Source organism: Ursus maritimus, unplaced genomic scaffold, assembly GCF_017311325.1.
Source record: "Ursus maritimus isolate PB19 unplaced genomic scaffold, ASM1731132v1 scaffold_4, whole genome shotgun sequence".
Lineage (NCBI taxonomy): Eukaryota > Metazoa > Chordata > Mammalia > Carnivora > Ursidae > Ursus > Ursus maritimus.
Genome location: NW_024426552.1, coordinates 75,831,468 through 75,853,383, shown reverse-complemented (window position 1 = coordinate 75,853,383; position 21,916 = coordinate 75,831,468). Strand labels below are relative to the sequence as shown.

Below are 21,916 nucleotides of genomic sequence, written 5' to 3'. Positions count from 1 at the left end.
CACACACATTTGCTAACAGTGGTGTCCCGCAATCTCTTGATCGTGAGATTTAAGATTGAGGAAAATCATTGGCAATATTGGGTGGGTGGGGTCTGCCTGTGGGAATCTGTGTATCTTGATGTCTATTGTAAAACTTGTCTCTCTGTCTCCACCAAATGTTTTGCTTTGTTCACTTACTGGGAGGTGAAGGTTTAGGAGACGTTGGGGACGTGTTATCCCGTGTGATGGCTGGTAGCCACATGTGACCACTGAGCCCTTGAAATGTGTCCACTGCAACAAGTTAAAAGGATAATATTTTATATATGTTTGTGAAATAAATCTTTTTCTTTTCTTTTCTTTATTTTTCTTTTCTATTCCTACTGGAACATTTAAAATTGTGTATGTGGCTCACATTTTATTTCTATTGGATGGTGGTTTGAGCCTGGGAAGAATATGGAACACAGTAAATTGACCTTGTGTTCTTCCCTGAGTTCTAATAATGTTGGCATTAAAAGGAAAAGCTTCAACAGTCATAATTTTCATTAAAAAAATCTGATTCAGAAGAATTGGCTCATTTTACATTATTGCTTGGACTGGAGAAGAATCTGACATTTGGTATTTTCATAATTGAGAACATAACTTGCTGACTTAAAAAAAAAAATCACAACATTTTGTGCTTGGCCTTAGGTACCAGACTTGGAGCTCTTTGAAAATAGGGATTGTGTCCTTTTCTCTTTCTACCATCCTTTCCCCCAAAAACCACATATTAACTAGCACATAGAAGGTGGTTAGCTGGCATTCGTTGAGAAACAAAATAACTTTTAAAAAAGAGAAAACCTTACAAAGCTACCCTGTATTTATGGTTGGAGGAGAGAAATATCTACCTTTATAAGGCAACCCTTTTTCTGAAGTCAGCCACCAGAATTAAAGAACATTGATCCGAGTGTTTATTTACTTCTTGATTTGATTACCATTCTCATCAGGTGTCCCCGTCAGCTCTGCTTATGATAAAGAATCTTTTCAAAATGCTTAACCTCATCACCCCTCTGGGGAACGGGAGACGGAAAAGGATGCTGCTTACACATATTAATCCTCACCTTGTTCAGATGGTGTATCCACGGCCCTGAAGCTTGGGTTCTTCTTCTTTTCCCTCCTGTTTGATCCTTTCTAGCATCTACCAATACAATGGAGGGTATGGGAATAATAATGAGAGATGAGTTTAAGCTTGGACTATATTAACTTTTCTTTTCCTTTCTTCTTTGTTTGTTTGTTTGTTTGTTTGTTTGTTTGTTTTATTCTACTTCATAATGAGTCAGAGCCTGTGTGAACCCGGGACTTACAGTCTTCCATTATAGGCACTCCCCTGATTCTTTCTTCTTTGGTGCAAGCCCTGGGGCTGGGTGAGGGGACAGTCTTTGTTAGATGTTATTTGGTCAGAACCCTGTGCTGAGAAATTCAAGAGCTTCCATGATTCCATGTTAGGCATGGTGCAGAATCTGATTCCTGAATCCAGCTGTAGCAATACCATGTCGCCTTGGTCAGGGGCAAGCCTTATAGAGTCTACGCTGGCTTTGTTGCTCATGACTCCTACAAAAGACCTCTTGAAAGAGCACTTTTGGTTATAGACAGCCCTATTTCTAAGAAATATTTGAAGCTTTCATTCTTCTGCAGAACAACATGGAGGATCACGGGTTCTCTTGGAGGCGTGCACAGGACAGCTGTAATGAGTGGAGAAAGGATTGGCCTTGAAGTCAGAAGGCCTGTTTTTACTTTCTGGCTCTCTTATTTTCTGCTTGTTGGATTCTAGACAGATAACATGTCATCTCTGAGCATTAATTTCTTCATCTCTCCAAATCGGATAATACCTGCTTCCCGGGGTTGTCATACGTTAGTGTAAAGGGAGTGCCTATTTTAGGGACCAATACTTAGGCTTTATAAACACTAACTGAGTTGGTTTTTTCACACATGTCTTGTGATTTTGCTGGTGATAGACCAATAGCCATCTTCTGTCTTCATTTTGGAGGTGGAGAGGAGGGCACTGGGTAACTGTGTGGTAAATTCCACTTTAATTCTAGCTTTGAGAAAAAGAGCAGGGAGAATGTGGTAAGCAATTGCTTCTAAAAAGCTCGGACTAAAAGCCCTTGATGGATTTGTGCTGGCTTCCCGGCAGACTCATCTCTGCACTGCCCGCATAGCACAATTAATAGTTATTACTCAAGAAGGAACAAATAAAAAAAAAGCGAGAGCAGGCATAAAAACATCCTTTCATCTTCCTGACGATGGTCCCCTTTGTCAGGTCTGTGGAGCCATACCTGTGAATCATCCTGGGAAAGCACAGTGTGGGTGATTAGAAGGAAGATCTTGTGGCTCATTTCTTACCCACTTCCTGGGCTGGGGAAATGTCTCAGCTCATCTTTCTTATCTACTGATGTCTTGTCAATATCCACTACCGTTCCCCATGCATCTTCACAAACAAGGGCCTCTTTCTCACTCCAAACCATCACTGGGTAGAGAGCCGGTTACTCTCTGTGCAGACAAAGTTGTAAAGCAAAAGCAGAATAAAGCTGGGAAGAGACGGATGGGGCCATGGAAGAGCACTGGAGTAAGGGTACAGAACAGAGTCTGAGCAGGAGTGTAAAAACACTCAAGCTACGTTTGTGTTATGAAGCTATGACATGAGTCACGGTTCTGCCACAGATCGGCCACTTGACCTTGCGTACTTCGCTCTTAAGCTCCTAGAGTCCATGAATCAACTTTTGCCACTTGTGGTCTTGAAGGTTAGTCAGAGCCCAAGGAAACCCTGACTTTGAGGATGGATGCCCTACGTGGGCATCTGAATCTCCCATAGACTCAACCTCTTAGGCAAAATGGAGGTGAAGGGAACAGATTTTATGGTTGGTTCCTGTGTTTGAATCCAGCTGAAGCAGGAGTGACTCTGGGTGAGCTACACAGTGTCTCTGAGTTTCACTCTTGTCATCTGTGAGATAGGAATAGGGTTGTTGTCGTACTGGAGATCACGCACGCTGTAATGCACCTGGCACCAAGTAAGCCAGGTCAATAAAAGATCGGTATCGTTGTTGTTATTGTTCTTATTATTATCTGTCACCGCAATCATTTTCTTGGCCCTGTCTCATAGGGATAGACTGTGGCCACAGGCAGTACTCATTGTGAAAGCTGTTTGCACTAGATAGATGGAAACTATCTGCACAGTGAATAATGCAATTAAAGAAAGCTCAAGATCAATTCCATCATCATCGTTTTTATTTTCACTCAGGGGTTATTTGTTGTCAAGTCTTGGATTGTATCTTTTTTTGCTACCTCTCTGGGATTTTCCCCTTCTTCTCTATTTCCACCTATTATTCCTCTAAGCCGAGCTCTCACTGGCTCCTGTTGCATTGGTGTTCCTGCCTCCAGGCTCTCCTAGTTCTAAAGTGTGGTTCCTGGGCCTGTGGCACCCCCAACAAGCCTCCCCGCTTGCTGGAAATACAGCATCTCGAGTGCCCCCCAGACCTGCTGAATCATGGGGCATGTTCATCACCATGCCGTAGGGCCTCCATCCACCTCATTCGCTCAGAGTACATGCTTAGCCAGCATTCTGCCTTTGGACTGTTTGCTGTTTCTGGTTGCTTTAAGACCTTTTTTTGCAAGAGGGGGTCGAGAGGGTAAGCATGGGGCTGTGGAAAGGCACTAGAATAGGGGAATAGTGACTCAGTCCAAGTCACCATCCCTTACGCTATGACAATAGAGTCTCTGAAATGGTCTCTATACTTTTATGATTTCCCTTTGTTTCTCTTCTCCATGTGGTGACATGGGGAGATCTTCTAAAGTTAATTGGATCACATCTCACCCTGCCATGCAGTAGCTTCCATGGCATCTAGAAGCATTCAGAAGACCTTCTTATGGCCTGCAAAGGCATGGTGAGGTGGACTTCCTTATCTCCCACTCCACAGTCACTTTACTCAGTAAGGTAAGGACCTTACTGACTTCCCTCTTGTCCTGTGTATAAGCCAGTTTTGGTCCCCCCTGACCTTCTTCTGATTCTGTATATGGTTGGTTTGGACTCTTCATTCTAGGCTCAATACAGATGTCATCTCCTCGGAGAGGTATTCCTTAGCCTGTAGCTAAAGGAGCACACCTCTCCACTACCCATTTCTTTCTCCCTTTATCTTGTTTTATGTTCTGTATAACACTTAAGGGTCTCTGGAAGCATGGCTACCATGCCTTTGCTTTCTTTTTGTACGTTGCAAACTCTTTGGGCAAGAGCTGTCGTAGTTATAACAATGATGGGGATGATTTGCTGAGTGCTCACTATGTGTTAGGCACTGTACAGAGTGCACGCTAATGGACCAGTTCATTTGGATTATTTCATTCTCTTTAATGGATTCTTTGTTTCTATCTTGGTCTTCCCTTCGTCTTAGGATGTCAGCTCCCAAAATATGGGGACGGTATCTATTTGTTCACACTCTGTTACCAGCCTGTAGAAGGTTACCCCAGCATAGGCATAGGGTGGTGCTCAGGAAATGGTTGTTTCGGAGATGTATGGACCCCTGAAGGTTATCACTGGGGAATGAGCCTACATGGAAGAAAAGAGAAAGAATCCCTCATTCCCTATTCTAGGAGAAAATAGCCTTAAGTTCATCTTTATCTTTAGTCTCAAGACAGGGAACAGGCGTTGGAATCTGAGTTGGGATTTGCTGTCGCAACCTTGGGTACAGAAGTAGATTCTGACAGTCTGGGAGAGGGGTTTTCGAACGGCACCTTAATGGGAACAAGTCCTTGCCAAAGCTTTAAGTTTGGTGCGTAGCGTGGTTGGAAATACAGGGCCTATGACTTTTACGTTCTTTGCGCGCACGCTGTCGGTGTGCGTATGTGAGCCTTTTATTATTATGGGCTCAGCCGGCAGTAACCATGGTGAGTAGACCTATCACACAGCATTTTTTCTGAGTCAGTTTAAAATGCTGACAATTAAATATACCGTACTCTTTTAAGCGATCCATCAGTCTCCCTTGTTGTCATGGTGACCAGAGTATATTTAGAAATGTGACAAGTACACTGAGTTCAATTGCACTTTTGCCAAAACATAGTTTTGCAGCTAAAATTGAATTTCCTGATTGAAGATCCAAGTGCTGTTAAGGGGGCATAATCGTTTCTATACATTATTCTGGAAGCATAACTTACATCATTCTATTAAATCAGCAGTTAAAGTCTTATCAGGCTAGTAAGATACTGACACTTGAGTGGTTGTATGTAGAGTTGATGAAGTAAAATAAAGGCGCTATCATGTTTTTTCCTTTAAAAATGAAATTGGGCCTCACCAATATAACTAGTGTAATGATTAATTCCCTTATATCTTTATAAAGAAATTGTAGGTAAGCGTGCATGTATCTGTTCCTCCAGATTATATTTTTAATTGAAAGAAATTTATTAAGCACCTCCTCTCTCCTACATGCAATCTATTCTTAGCAGTATGAGGGCATCTCTTTTTCTTTTGGTTTGACCTCGGATTGACAAGCATCCTTATTTTTCCCCAGCCTTGTTCCTGCTGGGTTTTACATGGGGTAAAGAGATGAAATGAACATGACTTTTTGCCGGGGGCGGGGGGAAGGGAAAGTGAAAGTCCCCTCTCTTGTCTGATCAGGAGCTAAGTTCCGCTTCTCACTCCCTGTCCTTTGACCTGTCGCCCCAATGCTAGGAGAATGATGTTGGGGATGCACTCCTTGCTCCTTCCCCCACAAGAGCTTGAGGAACTTATGCAGTGCCTGGTCGTTCTTACAACCCTGTTTCCATTGCTGGCCAAAGACAGATTGTTTTCACTTTGGGGGTGAGAAGTAAGGACTCCTAGGTACTTTTACCTCTGAATTTTCATGGAGCTGAAGGTGTCAGCAAGTGAGATAGATTTTGAGTCCCTTATACTGTATGGTTAAATTGTTTTTCTTTCTTTCATGTACATTGCAAACAATAAGAGACATCCTAGTTGTGATAACAATGGGTAAGATTTCGGAGTTTTTACTATATGCTAGGCATTGTGTGTAGTAGGGTTGGATACATTTATTTATTTATTTGAGGGTGAGAGAAAGAGAGTGAGAGAGCGTGAGCATAGCAGAGGGAGAGGGAGAAGCAGACTCCCTGTTGATCGGGACCCTGACATGGGGCTCGATCCCAGGACCCTGGGATCATGACCTGAGCCAAAGGCAAATGCCTAACGGCTGAGCCACCCAGGCGCCCCTGTAGTAAGGATTTAATGGATCATTTCGGTGCAACTACACAGTAAACCTTGTGATGTAGCTCTATTGCCATTCTTACTTCGTTTTAAAGAAACAGATGTAGAGAGATTTTGTCTTTTGACCAAGAGTGTACCCCAAAGAGTAGTGAAGTGTGGATTCTGATCTAAGTGCCCTATTAACCAGTGCTGCCCCATGGAAGGCACATAGTAAACATTTGTTCTGAACAAATGGCCTACTCCATGGTGAGGTTGTACAGAACTTCAGTGTTTCCAAATGTTCCGGGCGTGGCCACTACATAACGGTAAACAGGTAGCAGGGTCTGAAGGCGTTGCTGAGCTGCTCTGTCTTCGCTGATGGTTTCGAAGCAAAGGAGATTGGGACTGGGCAGGCAGGGAGCATACATGAGTCCCATCCAAGTGCTGTGGTTTGGTCTCAGGACCTGTTTACATTCTTCAACATGAGCTTTTGTTTATGTGGGTGATAGCTGACGATACTCATCTTAGAAATTAAAACAGAAATAAAAAAGATTTTAAAGAAAAATGTTTGTATGAAAGTAAATGCATTGTCCCCCAAAAAATAGTTAGAAAAATGTCAATTTGTCACGACATACGCTTTGATTAAAATTTATGAAGAAAATCCAGAAAGAATTTATAAAGGATTGGGAAAAGAAGTAGAAAAGATGTAATTATGGATTTCCTTTTTTAATACTACACCAAAACTTGACAAGTGGTGGTTCCCTAATGTGAGATCTGAAATTGTATCAATCAACTTCTTTATACTCTGTTATATTAAAATTCGTTGGTCTAATATTCACTTTGGATGGATCTCCACCCCGTGTAACACCACAGATTGGTCATTTGGAAATACTGGCTCACTGAGTTATGTGTATCTTCCAAATGTTGACAAGTTTCATTCTGTAACAACAACAAAAAAATCACATTCATTAATATCACCACTGATTTCATCAAAAAGGTATTTTATTATTATTATATTATATTATATTATATTTATTTATAATTATCATATATTATATTATTATAAAATTATTAGGAATATGTCAAGTATACAATAATAGTAGATGCAAGGTTTTTGACATTCAAACTTTCACTTTATTTTTTTATTTATTATTTATTTTTATTTTTTTTAAAGATTTTATTTATTTATTTGACAGAGAGAGAGACAGCCAGTGGGAGAGGGAACACAAGCAGGGGGAGTGGGAGAGGAAGAAGCAGGCTCTCAGCGGAGGAGCCTGATGTGGGGCTTGATCCCAGAACGCCGGGATCATGCCCTGAGCCGAAGGCAGATGCTTAATGACTGAGCCACCCAGGCACCCCATCAAATTTTCACTTTAAAACTGATTTTTATCATTGGCAACAAATTCTGTTAATTGTTTTCCTTGAAATGATGGATTCTCTTGGTTTATTTTTGAGACAGTATCAGGTAACACCAAGTCTGAATGACCACAGTTTGTCAGTCATTCTTTCCAATAAAAATGGTGCTCCGTGCAAAGTGCTGTTAGTTTAGCTCTCGATTCAGACAATCACACAAGTGCGTTTCTTGGCGATGACCATGGTAGTTTGGGATTCGGCAGAAGCTCTTTGTTTTTGTTTTTGTGTGTGGCCAAGAACAATTTATTTATAATTTAGTAATGACTGTGACATTTACAGCGATAATGTGGGAGACATTTTAGTTAGAGTGTAAGCATGTCATTTGTTGGGTTCTCAAGTGCTCCAAAGGTGGTTTGATACATTCTTGTTTGGAGGTAACAGTCTACTTTGTGATCAGACACCACACAAGGATCACACATTTAGCAGAAGGTCTTTGTTTCTACTTTCTGTTTTGTCTCGTGTAATATTAAAAAGATGTGTGCTCAAGGATTGAATTTAATAAAATTAATCACTGTCAGTGCATGGAGGGGAGTTGTAAATGAAACTAGCCCCTTCTACCCCTTCCTGTGGGGACCTGGTGGTGAAAAGCACAACGACTCTCAGTGTATTTGGTGCCACTGCTTGATTCGTGTTAAGACTGGCCATTTCTACCCACTCTTGATTGCTTTTGCACCATTGGTGCTGGTATCAGTACTGTGAAAAACACTCCCCATGGACACTGAGAACCACTGATCTAATGTGTCCTTTGTTTTTTAGGTGAGCAGAGCTGAAAGGGGCCTCACCAGGACCACAGCACTGGGTAGTGGCAGAGCTTGGACAAGAACCAGCCATTAGTGAATTCCTCTTCTTTTGATTTCCTGTGCCAGTTTCAGGAATCTCCAGGTAGATGTTTCTGAACTTCTTTTGTGAATATGGGATGCCAAATATATATATAAGTATTGAATTCATTTGGAAGATTTCCTTTTTTTTTTTTTTTTTTTTTTTTGCTTATGAAGCCCTTGTTGTATTTTCCCCACTCTGTGCTCACCCCCGCACCACAGACCTCTGTCCCGCTTTTCCATAGTGACCACTGCTGCTCTTTAAACAGAACAGGTTTTGTCTTTGCCAAGACCCGAGANNTTCAGTGCTTGTTCATTTTCTGGTTTAGAATTCCAGCTTGGTGGGGGAAAAAAGACTCAGGGAGTTTGAGCTGAAGTAGCCACTTCCTTCTTCACCTGGATTAGCTCAGAGTCCCAGGAAAAGTAACTGCACACGCACCCATTCTCTTTTCTGTCACAGTGGATTCATCTCGCTGGACGACCCCCACCTCCCTCTTCTCTTTTAAAATCCTCTCCTTCCCTTTTTTCTTTCCTATGGGAGGGAGGTCGTCCAATAAAAATTACCCTTTGCCTCTGCTTTTGCTGATGATAATATTTTATGTGATCTGTTTTGTTCAGTAAAAACTGGTCAGACTGACCTAGTGATGGTGGATGCTGGGAAAGGCCATAAGCACTGGACCCAGATATCACGTTTCCTCTTCAGCACCCCTCTCCTATTTACAGTAGATTTTGGGGGGTCGGGTTGAGACAGGTTGCAGTGTATGAAAATGAGTGAATCTGGCTGACCATAAAAGGTGGGCTAGTACACTCTCAAATGGATTCTTCTCTCATTTTCCAATACATTGAGTGTTCTTTTGTGAGATCTCCTTTGTTCTGTTTCTCATTCAACATTTTATTGCTCTTTCCCATCTGTGAGCTGCTTTTTTGCCTTTTTTTTTTTTTTTTAACTTTGTTTTCTAACATTCTTCCGTTTCTTCCTCCGTGTTTGTCTTGGTTACCCGGAAGTGAGCTCTGATTTGACCTTTGGTCACCCCTGTGAATCAGCTTTTCCCTAAACTTAGGCCTTCGATGACTTCCTTTTCTTTGCATAAAACGGATGCTTTGTACCCTTGGTTCCCTGTGAACCATTTAAGTTTTTCTCTTTCTTTCTGAGACTTCTGGTTATGGCTCTGTCTAGCCATTTATTAGGCTCACATACTGCGTACCAGCAGTTCTGTTTTAACTCTTTAAAATGTGTTTTCTGCCTGTCTGAACTTCTTGAGCATGGGGACTGTCTCATGGGTAGCGTATCGTAGCCACTCCGTGGATGTCCTGAACGGATGCTATTTTTACCCAGGGGTCTCTTCTTCAAAGGCCGTTCTTCAGACTTGTATCTGGAGATCTGAGCTGTTGTTTACCTCTCAGTATTGGGCAGCGAAATCTCTGAAACACAGAGCTGCAGTGGCCCATCTTTTAATGCTGACTCCCTCCCACTGCCAGGATGCTACGCATGCCTTCCCTGACAAATGGCCATTGAGCCTCTACTCGGGCATTTCCAATTCTTTGTGAGGCAATTTGTTCTGCTGCTAGACAGCTTCATGTTTAATGTTCTCCTTTGCATTGTTCTGAAACTGGAGTTTTCACTGTTGCAACCCTAGAAGTTCTAGCATTGCATATTTTGCAAACGTGTGACATGTCTTATACATGACCAGTCCTCACATTCTCAAGGGTAGCTTTAATTCCTCCATACCCTTCACTTCCTGCTACCTCTCTCTCAGGACTTAAACAGGTTTGCATACTTATATTCTTTATCCACACCCCGCGCCCCAAGGTCCACATCACTTTCTCGATTTCTGCCATGCCTTCCATGTCTAAAGTTCTCCTTCAAGCCCACTTCGTTGTTAGATACTGGAAACAGTATGAGTCTGTGGGTCTGAAAGCTGGGATATGCATAGGGGGTACAGTCAGCGATGTTGTAAGAGCATTGTACACTGACAGGTGGTAGCTACACTTGTGGTGAGCGTAGCAAGAGTTGTTAGGTCACCACGTGTATCTGTGGAACACTCGTGTACTTGGAACTAATGTAACACTGTGTATCAACTATACTTCAGTAATTAAAGAAGAATAGCTAGGATCTAAATTCTAGTACCATAACTTACTAGGTGGGGGAACTCAGATTACTTAATTGTTCTGAGCTTTGGTTTATTCAGATGCAAAATATATATAATAATGACTTCTAAGAATATTTTTAAGGATTGAAGTATGTAAAATGCTTAGCTCAGTTACAGAAACATAGTGTATTTAACAAATGTTACTTTTTGCTTGATTAACTCTTTTTGTCTTTAATCTTTCCAATAATTTCGTTTTTAAAAATTTTAATTCTAGTATAGTTAATATACAGGTAACATACAGCGTTACATTAGTTTCAGGGGCACAATATACTGATTCAACAATTCCACACATCACTCGGTACTCTTCGTGGTTAAGTGTACTCTTAATCCCCACCACCTGTTTCACCCATCCCCTCACCCACCTCCCCTCTGGTAACCATTAGTTTGTGCTCTATAGTTAAGAGTCTGTTTCTTGGTTTGTCTCTTTTTTCTTTGTTCATTTGATTTATTTCTTAAATTTCACATATAAGTGAAATCATATATTTGTCTTTCTCTGACTTATTTCACTTTAATGTAATACTCTCTAGCTACTTCCATTCCGTTGCAAATGGCAAGATTTCATTTTTTGTATGGATGACTAATATTCCATTGTATGTGTACATACGTACGTACATGTGTATGTACATGACACATATATATGTATATATGTCAGGGAAGGCGTGTGTAACATCCTGGCGTTTGGAGGGAGTCGGAATGAAAAGATGGGCCACTGCAGTTCTGTGTTTCAGAGATTAAGTTGCCCAATATTGAGAGAGAAACAACAACTCAGATCTCCAGATACATATGTATATATGTGCACCACCTCTTCTTTATCTGTTCATCTGTCGATGGACATTTGGGCTGCTCCCATAATTTGTCTGTTATAAATAATATTGAAGTAAACATGGGGGGCATATATCTTTTTGAATTAGTGTTCTGTATTTTTTGGGTAAATACCCAGTGGACTTAATGGATCATATGGTAGTTGTATTTTTAATTTTTTGAGGAATCTCCTTTCAGTTTTCCACGGTGGCTGTATCAGTTTGCATTCCCACCAACAGTACAAGATGGTTCCTATTTCTCCACATCCTTCCTATCACTTCCTGTTTCTTGTGTTTTTGATTTTAGTCATTCTGACAGGTGATGTGATACCTCATTGTAGTTTTGATTTGCATTTCCCTAATGATGAGTGATGTTGAACATCTTTTCATGTGTCTGTTGGCTCTCTGGATGTCTTCTTTGGTGAAATGTCTGTATTTTAATTGGATTGTTTGAGTTTATTTGGTATTGAGTTGTATCAGTTCTTTATATAGTTTGGATACTAACCCTTTATCGGATATGTCATTTGCAAATATTTTCTCCCATTCAGTATTCTGTCTTTTAGTTTTTTTGATTGTTTCCAATGATTTCTTTTTCTTTTTTATAGACATGACTTGATTTTTAGAATTCATTATTTTAAGAATGTCTCCCTCTCTTTCTCCCCCTTTCTTTCTCTAGCCTTTCTTTTTAGATTTTATTCATACCTACAATCCTAAAAAAGTTCTTGTTACTTCTAGATTCATTCCTCTTTTACTTTGTAAGTTTGTCTAGAACTTAACATGGTTTTGTGGCAAATACTATTTTTATCTACATGAATTTCCCCAACTCCTGCCTATGTCTCTACTTGTGTATTCAGCTTTTATTATTTTTCCTGTGGAAAACATTTGTCCACACCTTTAATGGGTTAATGATGACTGGGCCATTGCAAGTTACTTAAGTCTTCATTGAACTCCTCCCTCAGTAGCTTTTAGAGTTATTTAGTTGAATAATATATTTTAAATTAAATATTCAGTTAATGTCAATTCAACCAGCATTTACTAAGAACTTCTAATGTGACACGTGTTGAGCCATGTGCCCCAGGAATTAGATAAAATACTGTTTTAATTTGTTCGTGCATTCATTCATTGAACATTTTCTGGAGTATTGAAGATCAGATTCTGGGTTTGGGGTTCAACAAACTGCGTTAGACAGGGTTTCTCTTCTCAAGGCACATCATCAAATAAAAGTGTTAAGACAAGGTAATTTTAGTGATCTAGAAGTGGATCCTACCAGGGATTTTGAGAAGAGCTGCGTCACCAAACCTTTCCAGGTTGGGAAAAACGTCACAGCAGGTGGGATGCTGAAAGGCTGACTAAGGGGCTTAAAGTCCACTGGAAAGATAGGACCTCCACTAGGATTTAGATTGTGTTTGGTTATTCAGCTGATTCTGTGAAAACCCACCACTAAGTTCCATGTGTTACCCTTCACTCTCCTCCTCCCTCCAATTGTATTCTGTTTATTTTAGGGGCTTTAGAACCAGCAGAATAACTGAGAGAGAGATGTGATGCTATTATATATAGCATTGCTTTTGGGACCTAATTACTGCTTGAATGCATATTTCTGCATTCCAAAGTAGCAATAATAACATAAATACATAAAAATAATCTCACGATAGTATGACACATTACAAAGTATTTCTCAATCCATCATTTCGTTTACTTCTTATAGATCAGCTTAGTGCTCGTGGGTTTCTTGAGTGTCTTAAGCACTGTTACTGATAGATAAGAGCATTAGAGTTAGCACTGAATAATTATGTGTGGAGGGTTTGCAAAGAATTTTTCCTCTTTTTTATTCCAAGGTGATCATGCTGTATATTCTGATTTTCTTTAGATCTCAAGACTCGGTCTACCCATAATGAGGCATCTAGGAAAGTGTCCCTTCCCCACTCTGTGCCTCAGCTTTGCTACTTGTCGAATGGGAATATTGCTACTATTACTAACAATCACACCAACGTCTCCCCACTGGATTGAGATGAAGAGTAGAATCATTAATCTGTGTGAGAGCATAATATATATAACTGGTCACAATTGTAGATGCAAAATGCACCTTTTGAGTGATCAGATTGTCAGCTACTTTGGTCAAAATGAGTTCAAGTTCATTTTCACCTGTTTCTCCACGCTTTCTAAGGTAGCTTCATGTCTTCCTCTCTTCCGTTTAGCCCACAGGGACTGCAGGCAAGTGCTATATGTTCAATAAGCACTTGTTGATTGAATTTTTTTTTTTTTTTAAGTACTGACCTTTTGAAGTCCAGTGCTGGGAATTTGTAAGCTACTTATATTTTTGCTTAGGATTCCTAAAGCCTCTCATTTCATTTTGAGATTATAAGTTCCATTGATAGAACCCTTATAAATATCACATTAAGAAGCTGAGCATTACCTTTAGGCCAAAGCAATTTACTTTTTAAAAATCTGATTAATTTCAACACAATCAGCCAGGGTGTCAGAAGATCTCAGTGCGTCTGATAGATGCTGACAGGTGAGGAAATTAAAATCAGGGAGGGAAGCAATTAAATACTGGCAAACATTACTTTAATGAGACAACCAAATCATTCATAAGCCATGGAATATGTTGTATTCTTGATAAGTATCTTAGGGTGGTGGGTGAGAGAGTGCATTTAAAAATGCTCTTTGTACAGATCTGATGATGGGAGTAGAGGCCTTTCTATGTTTGTTACCTAATGCCTTTGGCCTGGTCTAACATTTCACTTGTTCTCAGAGACAGACTTCCTAATAATCATGTGAAAGATGACCGTGTTTAATTTAAGCAAATCTAGTATATGATTTAATTTAAACAAGTAAATAATTTAAACCAATCTTACGAATCCTTTCACTCCACCTCTACCCCTACCTAAAACTCAGACAAATGCACAAAAACTAGACAAAGTGATTTTTGGTCTTTTCACAAGTTGGTTAGGGATGACCATGGTCAAGACCTATGAAAAAAGAAACCAAAAAAAAAAAAAAAAAACCCCAAAAAACATATTTCGTACAACTTCCAAATCAAAAGATTTGGGAATTCAAGTGCTAAGAGCAGAACCCAGGCACTCAATCCCCATTTAGCTCCTCTTTTCAAGATAACACCTCCGTATTCAGGGAGGACATCTGGGACCACAGTGCTAAGGAGCTACCCATTTGGTGGCTTAGTGCAAGTTTGGACGAGGCTCTGTCATGTTGCCCATTGGTGCCATAGTACTTGTAAAATATCAGGTAGTAAGAGGGATCTTTACATTGCTCACTGTGATTCTGGTGTCAGTAGTTGGGAATCTGTGTTCATGTCAGTAGGCTCATCACCGTAGAATTGTGTTGCTTAAAAACTGTCCTGCAGAGCAGGGGCCGGTTCAGAAGACACCGTGGTTTGTGAAAAACCTGTGCGAGCCATTCTCCCTGCTCTCTTCATTTCTCGCATCCTTCCGTTCCTCTCTGCCTTTTCCCTTATTCCCTGTCATGTTTCTTTCCTCTCTCTCTTTTTCATTGGCTTCATTTGTCCACTCTTGTTTTTCCCAAAATACAGTGTAAATTATCAATTATTCTAGACCAGCTCCAAGTTGACTTGGTGAGTCTGGCTTTTGCGTATACTTTAATTAATAGGTTGAAGGTTTGCAAATTAAATGCTGAGCACACAGGTTTCTTTATTTAGGGTTGAAATTGCTTTTGAAGATGAGAGCATTTTTCGTGAGAGAGGACGGGTGGTTTGACCAAGGAAGCACACTGCCAGGGTCTTGGTCAGCAGTGATAAATACCGAGGCGGCTAAGGATGACTGCCTTTATTAACAAGATGCTCCCGTGGGGTTTCCCAGTTGTCTAAGATGCCTTTATGGGTCTGTTGGAGAACTCTGTTGCATTAGGTAATATGCTTGAGTTATTGAGGACACTTGACACTCGAATCATGTGAAGAGGGCTGGTGATCTTCGTAGCTAGGAGGCTTCCTATGTTCAATGCTGAACATTGAGACTTCTTGATGAGAGAGAATTCAGGGGTGCTGGCTTCTGTTGTTTTTGTGGCTTGTGTTTTGAGAGTTTGCCAAAGATGTTGCATCTCTGAAACTGCACTGGGGAGAGCTGAGAAAGTCTGCATGGTAACCCTGCATCGAACACTCGTTTTCCCCCAGCTTCGTAATGTGTCACCTTCTGGTTAGACCACAGATATGAACACTTCTCTCTCTCTCTCTCTCTCTCTCTCTCTCTCTCCTTTCACTTGCCAGGAAAGCAGGGCTCGATACCAAATGTGCTTTGGTGCCTTGACAATTGACTTTTATATGCTATCTGCTCCCAAATGGGAGGCTGCATCATGTAATAGAAGGGTCCTTCCTGGTTTGGTGTCAAGATTCAGGGTTACATTTTGATCTCCATTTATTAACCATATGATCTTTGAAGTTTGGTTTCCTTATTGGTAAAATTGGTAATAAAGATAATTAATGCTTTGATTTTGGTGGCCTATGACAAGACTTTCTTGCAGGGTATCTTATCAGCCACGTTCTTTTCTTAATCTTATTTGAGTCCTATATGTTCTTCTGTGGGAAGCTCCATCTCTCTGAACCTAAGGGACAAACGCTGGGCATAAAGGCACAGACTTTCGAATGATTTGTGATATGGCTGCAGTCCTACACCTAAAGCAGCATCTCTTGATTTTTGGGGTGAAGAGGACACTTAATTTTTAAATTTTGAGGTGTTGTTTTTTGAAACGAACATTCTGTGTGTCGTTGTTAGGTGAGGTCATGGGAGAAACACAGGGATACGTATTGTGGTGTTTTAGAACCAGGCCTATGAATCGAAGAAATTCCCAACCCAGAGATATTCTCTAGCATTGTGTGCTTCTAACACCATTCTTTGATCAGATAAACATGGGTTCATAGGAAGAAATAGTCATGTTTTGTCTACCACCACTGTCCGTAACTACAGATGTGAAATAATGGGGGAAAATCTTACAAAAAACAGTTTGGCTCCGAAGTAGATGTTATAATCCCCGTTTATATATAGGGAAATTGACATTCAGAGAGTTTAAGTAACTTGCTTAAGGACATTGTTAGGAGGAAGACAAGTCTGACTGGCTCTAAATCCCATGTGTTTTTCCACTTTCTCATGTCAATCAAATAGCTGGTTTTATTGTATTATTGTCTCGTCCACCCAGCCTTGTGGATAAAGCCAGTGAGTTGTTTGTGTTTTCCTAACCTAATAGCCCAGGACAGACTAAGCTATAAGGGAAAGATCACTGGACCAACAGGCGGAGAGTCCGAGCTTGTACCGAGCTGTGTACTGCACTGTGTAGCCTTGGGCAAGTTCCCCACCTTTCCTGAACTTCAGTTTCCATATCTGTAAAATGAAGACAGTAATAGTCATTCACAATATATTTGTGAAGTTAGTCGTGAGAAATATGTTAGTTCCCTTCTCCTTCTGTCTGTTCCTCCATGAGTTTTTGTTTCCTCACCAAGAAGGGAGTAGACTAATCTCTTCCTGCTTCTTCACTGGGTGGTTATGGGGTGAAATGAGATAATGATTGTGAAAATGTTTTTCAAAATGAGAAACTGCTGTGTATATAAGAGTTTATGATAAATAGAGCTTAGTGCCTAAGACACCAGCGTTGCAGTTTGCTGAACCTTGTGCTCCTGACCAGTCCAACAGCTAGCTATCTGAGGTAAGAGGACTGGCATCTTCATATTTATGAAGTGCTAACAGGCATCCTAGCAATAATGTTGAAGGTTGATTTTACTCCCAACAGAACCTGAAAAACACCAAAACCTGAAAAAATGGCCAAAGCAATGAACTGCCATCCTTTTATCTCTTCTTGATTTAATTTCCCCTTTCAATTTCTAGCCTTCCTGGTTTAATACCAAAAGCACAAAGATCTGGGCAACACAGAAAATTCAGATTTAACAAGTCCTATAAAGTGCTATGTTCTTTTTTTTTTTTTTTTAAATTAAGATTTATTGATTTACTTTAAAGGGAGAGAGAGAGCATGAGCGGTGGGGGTGGGGGCAGGGGCAGAGGCCCCTGAGCACGTTGCCCAATGTGGGGCTTGATCCCACAACTGGGAGATCATGACCTGAGCTGAAACCTAGAGTCGGACGCTTACCCGACTGAGCCACCCAGGTGCCCCCATACTGTGCTATGTTCCTTTCTACTTCTCTTCGTGTCCCCAGTGAGCATGTGGCAGGAGGGCTTCTCTCCAGTTTCCTGGCCCTTGATGGAGTGAATTTTTCACTTCACTCCGCTGCCTGTGCTTCCTGGCTCTGAAGGGACCAAACTCCACTCGTTGGGTCCGTCACTGTCTTCTAGCTGCCCCAAAGAGATCTCAAAAAGACGTAATTCAAGGCTACAGGGACAACACCAAAATCCTAAGAATACAGAAAATGCGTTAGAGGTTTTTGAAACTCAGGCCCCGTAGTATCTGCATGCCCCTGTTCTGGGGGACGGGGGGCTAAGGAGCTAGGCCTGTGGCAAAGGGACATATCTTTCTGGAGTTTGTCAAGAAAGCAGAGGCCAGAAAGAAACTTAAAGGAAGCATCATGGTTGCAAAATTTGTAGGATGGGAGTTTTCTTTTGCAGCCAACCAGCCCGTATTTGCAGTTTCCTGTTAGGTCTGCTGGGTTCTGTGCTGTCTTTGAGAAGTCTTGGATGAAAAAGAGGTGAAGTCGTCAATATGGTGCTCCTAACGGCAGGCCCTGTAGGATAGCAACTTTGTGGATGATTTGATCTCAGCATTTAAAATACTAGAAACATTTGTTTTGCTGAATATTTCAGTCATTCCGTTGGTATGTTATTTCCATGATCTTGAACTGTCAATATCACTTTAGTTACACAGCCCTTTGAAAACATTGAAGTTTGGTGTCATGCCCCATATTTGTTGGAATTGACAGTTTAGAATTGAGTGGAAATTATGGCGTTATACTAATCTGTTTTTTTTATTAATATACACCATATACGTCACATAAGAATATCATGGGCAAACAAGGTGGGTGATACATGGACTGTGAAACTCCTCTGTAATTAGATCAGACAGAGTAGCCGCTTGTTGTTTAGATTTTAGTCTCGTTCCTGCGAAAGAGAGGGTTATAAAAAAATGGTCGTAGCCAAAAATACAGCAATGACTCCTGCCCATCTTTTGGTCCCTCTCTAGTCCTAAATTACTCCTGCAAAAACTCCTTTTTCATATATTTCATGTATTTTCTTGGATAAACCTATCAGAAAAGAATGTCCCGTAGACACGTAATATTATAGTTTTTGATAGCCCTGTTAGGCAGAGATCTAAGTGGTTCATTTAGAAGCTGCAGTTATATTAACTTTTCTCCAAATGCCAGTTGTTAAATATTAATAGAGTAAGCTTTGAAACTATGTAAGTATGCCCCTCTTCTGCACTGAAACCCGTCCTGAAACTACAAATAGGAATTTAAGCCAGCCTGGAAAGGTTAAGAAATCATTGCTCTTGAGAAAGAGGGATTTCATCTATATCTTTTCATCCATCCATCCAGCTATCCATCCATACTTTGGAGGTGGGGATTGGTGGGCAGGGAAGGATAAAAACTTCTCAAATAACCTTTGGGAGGTAGAGAAGTAAATATTCTGGGGGCATGCTGTAGAAATTTAAAATAATCTTGTGGTAATAATTGGTATCCATGGCAGTAATGAAAGAATAACAGTTTAAATAAATAATTAGACTTGACAGTAGCTGTGTCAACAGGTACCCACTTAATGAGTGTAATCATGTTTTTCTCTGCTTTCAGCGTTGATCCACTGACTGTGGTGTGTTCCCTGTTCCATTTCCAAACCAAATCTATTTAAAGCTGCACTTCATGGAATGTGAAACAGTATACCCTGTTTACTATTTAGAGCTGATACCCAATGTTCTTTAATAGGCAAGATCTGTACTTGAACAAGAATAGGCTTCTGGCCTCCTGTAGACCGTTGATTATCCTTGTTTTCCACAGGGTGATTCATTAGCAAGGATGAATAATACTGAATTAATTATCATGGACTTGTCTATATTGCTAGAGTGAATTGTTCATTATAATTTGATGGAAACAGCCCTAGTCTACCTTAAATCAAATTAACCCGTTACAGCTTTTTGAGGTGGAGGTAGAGGCAGGAGTTACACATGAAATTATTTCTGAGTCACCTGGATAGAATAGCATTGTTTTGGGGAGTGAAGCCATGTGTTTTATGTTGTGCTGTGTGAACCAGAAGTCATGAGAATCTAATTCTGATCCCAGCTCTGGCTGTGTCACCTTGGCAAGTCACTTTCCCTCTCAGGGCCCATCTCAGCATCTAACAGCAGATGGAGTTGGGCCAGTTGATCATGGCATTACTTCTAGTCAAATGTCCTATTGTCTGTGATTTTTATTTCTTAGCCAGGCTTTTCTTTCTCCAGCTGTCACTTTTCCAAAGTCATAGGAAAGTCTTATGACTCTATGACAGAGCCCATGCTTGGAAGTAGGTATTTTTCTATTAGCTTTGGTTCTTTTACATACCAGAAGAGAAGTTCATGATTTGAATTCTATCTATGCTATGATAGGCTGTTTATGCACTGGTCATCCCTTACCTTCAGCAACATTCAGGTTCTGGTTAGAAAGGAAGGAAAAAAGTCCATCTTCCTTCATGTTTCTTTCCTCCATAATCTGGGTCTCTGGTTAACCTTGATGGGCTCTTCTGTTGTACTTTTCTAGGTTGAGTCATAGACCTGTAAGGAGAGGTCAGAATGTCAAAGCTGGAGGGGACTTTAAGAACCAATGTAGCCAAATTCCCTTATTAGAGACTGAGACTTGGGGTCAGGGAGGGAATCTAATTTGTCTGAGGTATTAGCTGTAGATCCTTGTCTAGACTTTTCTTCTGACTCCATAGTCGTATCTCTGTTTTAGGAGACATCTCTCTTTCTATAAACTATCCTTTCTCTTCCCGGTATTTAAAGGGCCTTTGTCTTTCAGGCAAAACCCTTCTCAGTGTCAATGCAGGGATATGAGATGTTTTTAAAGCAACAATTGATTCCGGCCATCTTTGTTAATTCTGTGGGGCAGTGGAGTGAGAGATTCTGTCTGGCTTCTGCTGTCTGTTTTTTATTAGGAGACTATGGATTCCCCTGCAGTCCTTCCTGTAAGAGATTACTTGACCCTGACATCACCTCTGTTTCCTCCACCCGCCTCTTGCCCTTTTTTGATCCAATGAATTATAGGAGGCTGAGGAGGAGCTCCTAGCTGGCTGTTTACTGTGCGTAGTTGGGAACATTAATAAAGAGAAGACGGATGAAGGATTAATAAGCAAGAGGACAGGAGAGTAATAGCCAACACAGTGAAATCCGGTTCAAGGCCTGTAACTCCCAGGTGCAGTGCCACACAAGATTAATAGCAGCATCTCTCGTTCTTTCGGACTGTCTCTCCGCCTTGTTCTTATGGGACTGGGCTGGGACTGAGAAGCAGCTGGAATGATCTTCGCCAAAACCAAACTCCTGTGTTCATGAGATTTCCAGGTCCAGAGGAGGGAGTCGTAATGACCCATCATTTAGGAGTTAATTTAGAGGCCACTGGATCTAGGCACGTGTCTTGGACCTTCTGATACTGAAATACAGAGTGTGAAAATCATTTTACCAAGTCTGAGGTTCCAATTCTGGCCCTAATGAATTTGCTTTGACTCTGGTGAAGCCATGACCTTGCCCTGAACCTCAGTTTCTCCATCTATGCGATGGGAGGAGAAGGAGGGTGGAATAGATGATGTCAGGGTTCTGTCAGTCCTGATTTTCATGAGAGTCTGGTTAGCTCAAGGCCCCATGACAAGAGTGCAGCTGAGCTGGGCCTCGAATCCAGAACCGCCTCTCTCTGGTTTGGAGCGCTCATGATCATAACTTTCACTGCCCATGGAGGCTCTAAACAGTGCCTTTGCATCCCTCAGCCTTTTAACAATTAAAATCACCTTTTGCCCCCTCAGTTGACAGGTCTCTTTTTGTCAAGGGACTTGCCTAAGGCAGTAGTTTTTAAGTTGTCTGTGGTGCCTTGTATGTGGGAGGGGCCAGTATAGGGAAGAGGATTATTAAAAACTATAGGTGAATCTATGAAATAGTTAGAAAATGCATATCTGCATAGAATGTTAGCTATAACTTTAGGGGGTCTGTGGACCTTTTGAAGGCCCGTGTAGATTCTAGGTTAAGCAGAAGATATTCTTTGATATGGAAGGCCTGAGATGATGTTTGGCTCACATACATTTCCTGTTGCTGTTGGATTTTTCATAGTTCACCTGTGGTTCTAATCTGAGTGTCAGCCTCATTTAGGAGTGTGACCCTGGACAGTTCAATGTCTTGAACTGTTGAGACTGCTACTCTGCTCGCTTCATTCACTCACTCACTCACTCAAGTGACTTTTAACCCAGAATCAGCAAGTGATAGGCATTTTAATATATTATTTCATTTAATCTGGCAAAACAGAAAATTATTTTTTTTCCATTTTTCACGTACAGAAGCTGAGGTCAGAGTGGTTGAGTAATCTGCGCAGCGTACAGCTAATAAATAGCAAAGTCTGGATTCAAATCCAGATCTGGTCCCAAA

General features: G+C 40.9%; 1 protein-coding gene across 16 annotated transcripts in view; it reads left to right on the top strand.

Moving 5' to 3' along the window:
- The window catches only part of LOC103676028 (LIM domain containing preferred translocation partner in lipoma), a 644,793-nt gene that overhangs the window by 146,945 nt on the left and 475,932 nt on the right, over positions 1 to 21,916 (top strand). For 13 of the 16 annotated variants that reach the window (XM_040621467.1, XM_040621452.1, XM_040621460.1 and 10 more), the window contains one exon: positions 8,348 to 8,473. The exons of the other annotated variants lie outside the window; for them this stretch is intronic. The gene's annotated coding sequence lies outside the window, so the exon portion shown is untranslated. The remainder of the gene's footprint in view (positions 1 to 8,347; positions 8,474 to 21,916) is intronic. 16 annotated transcript variants of the gene reach the window in all.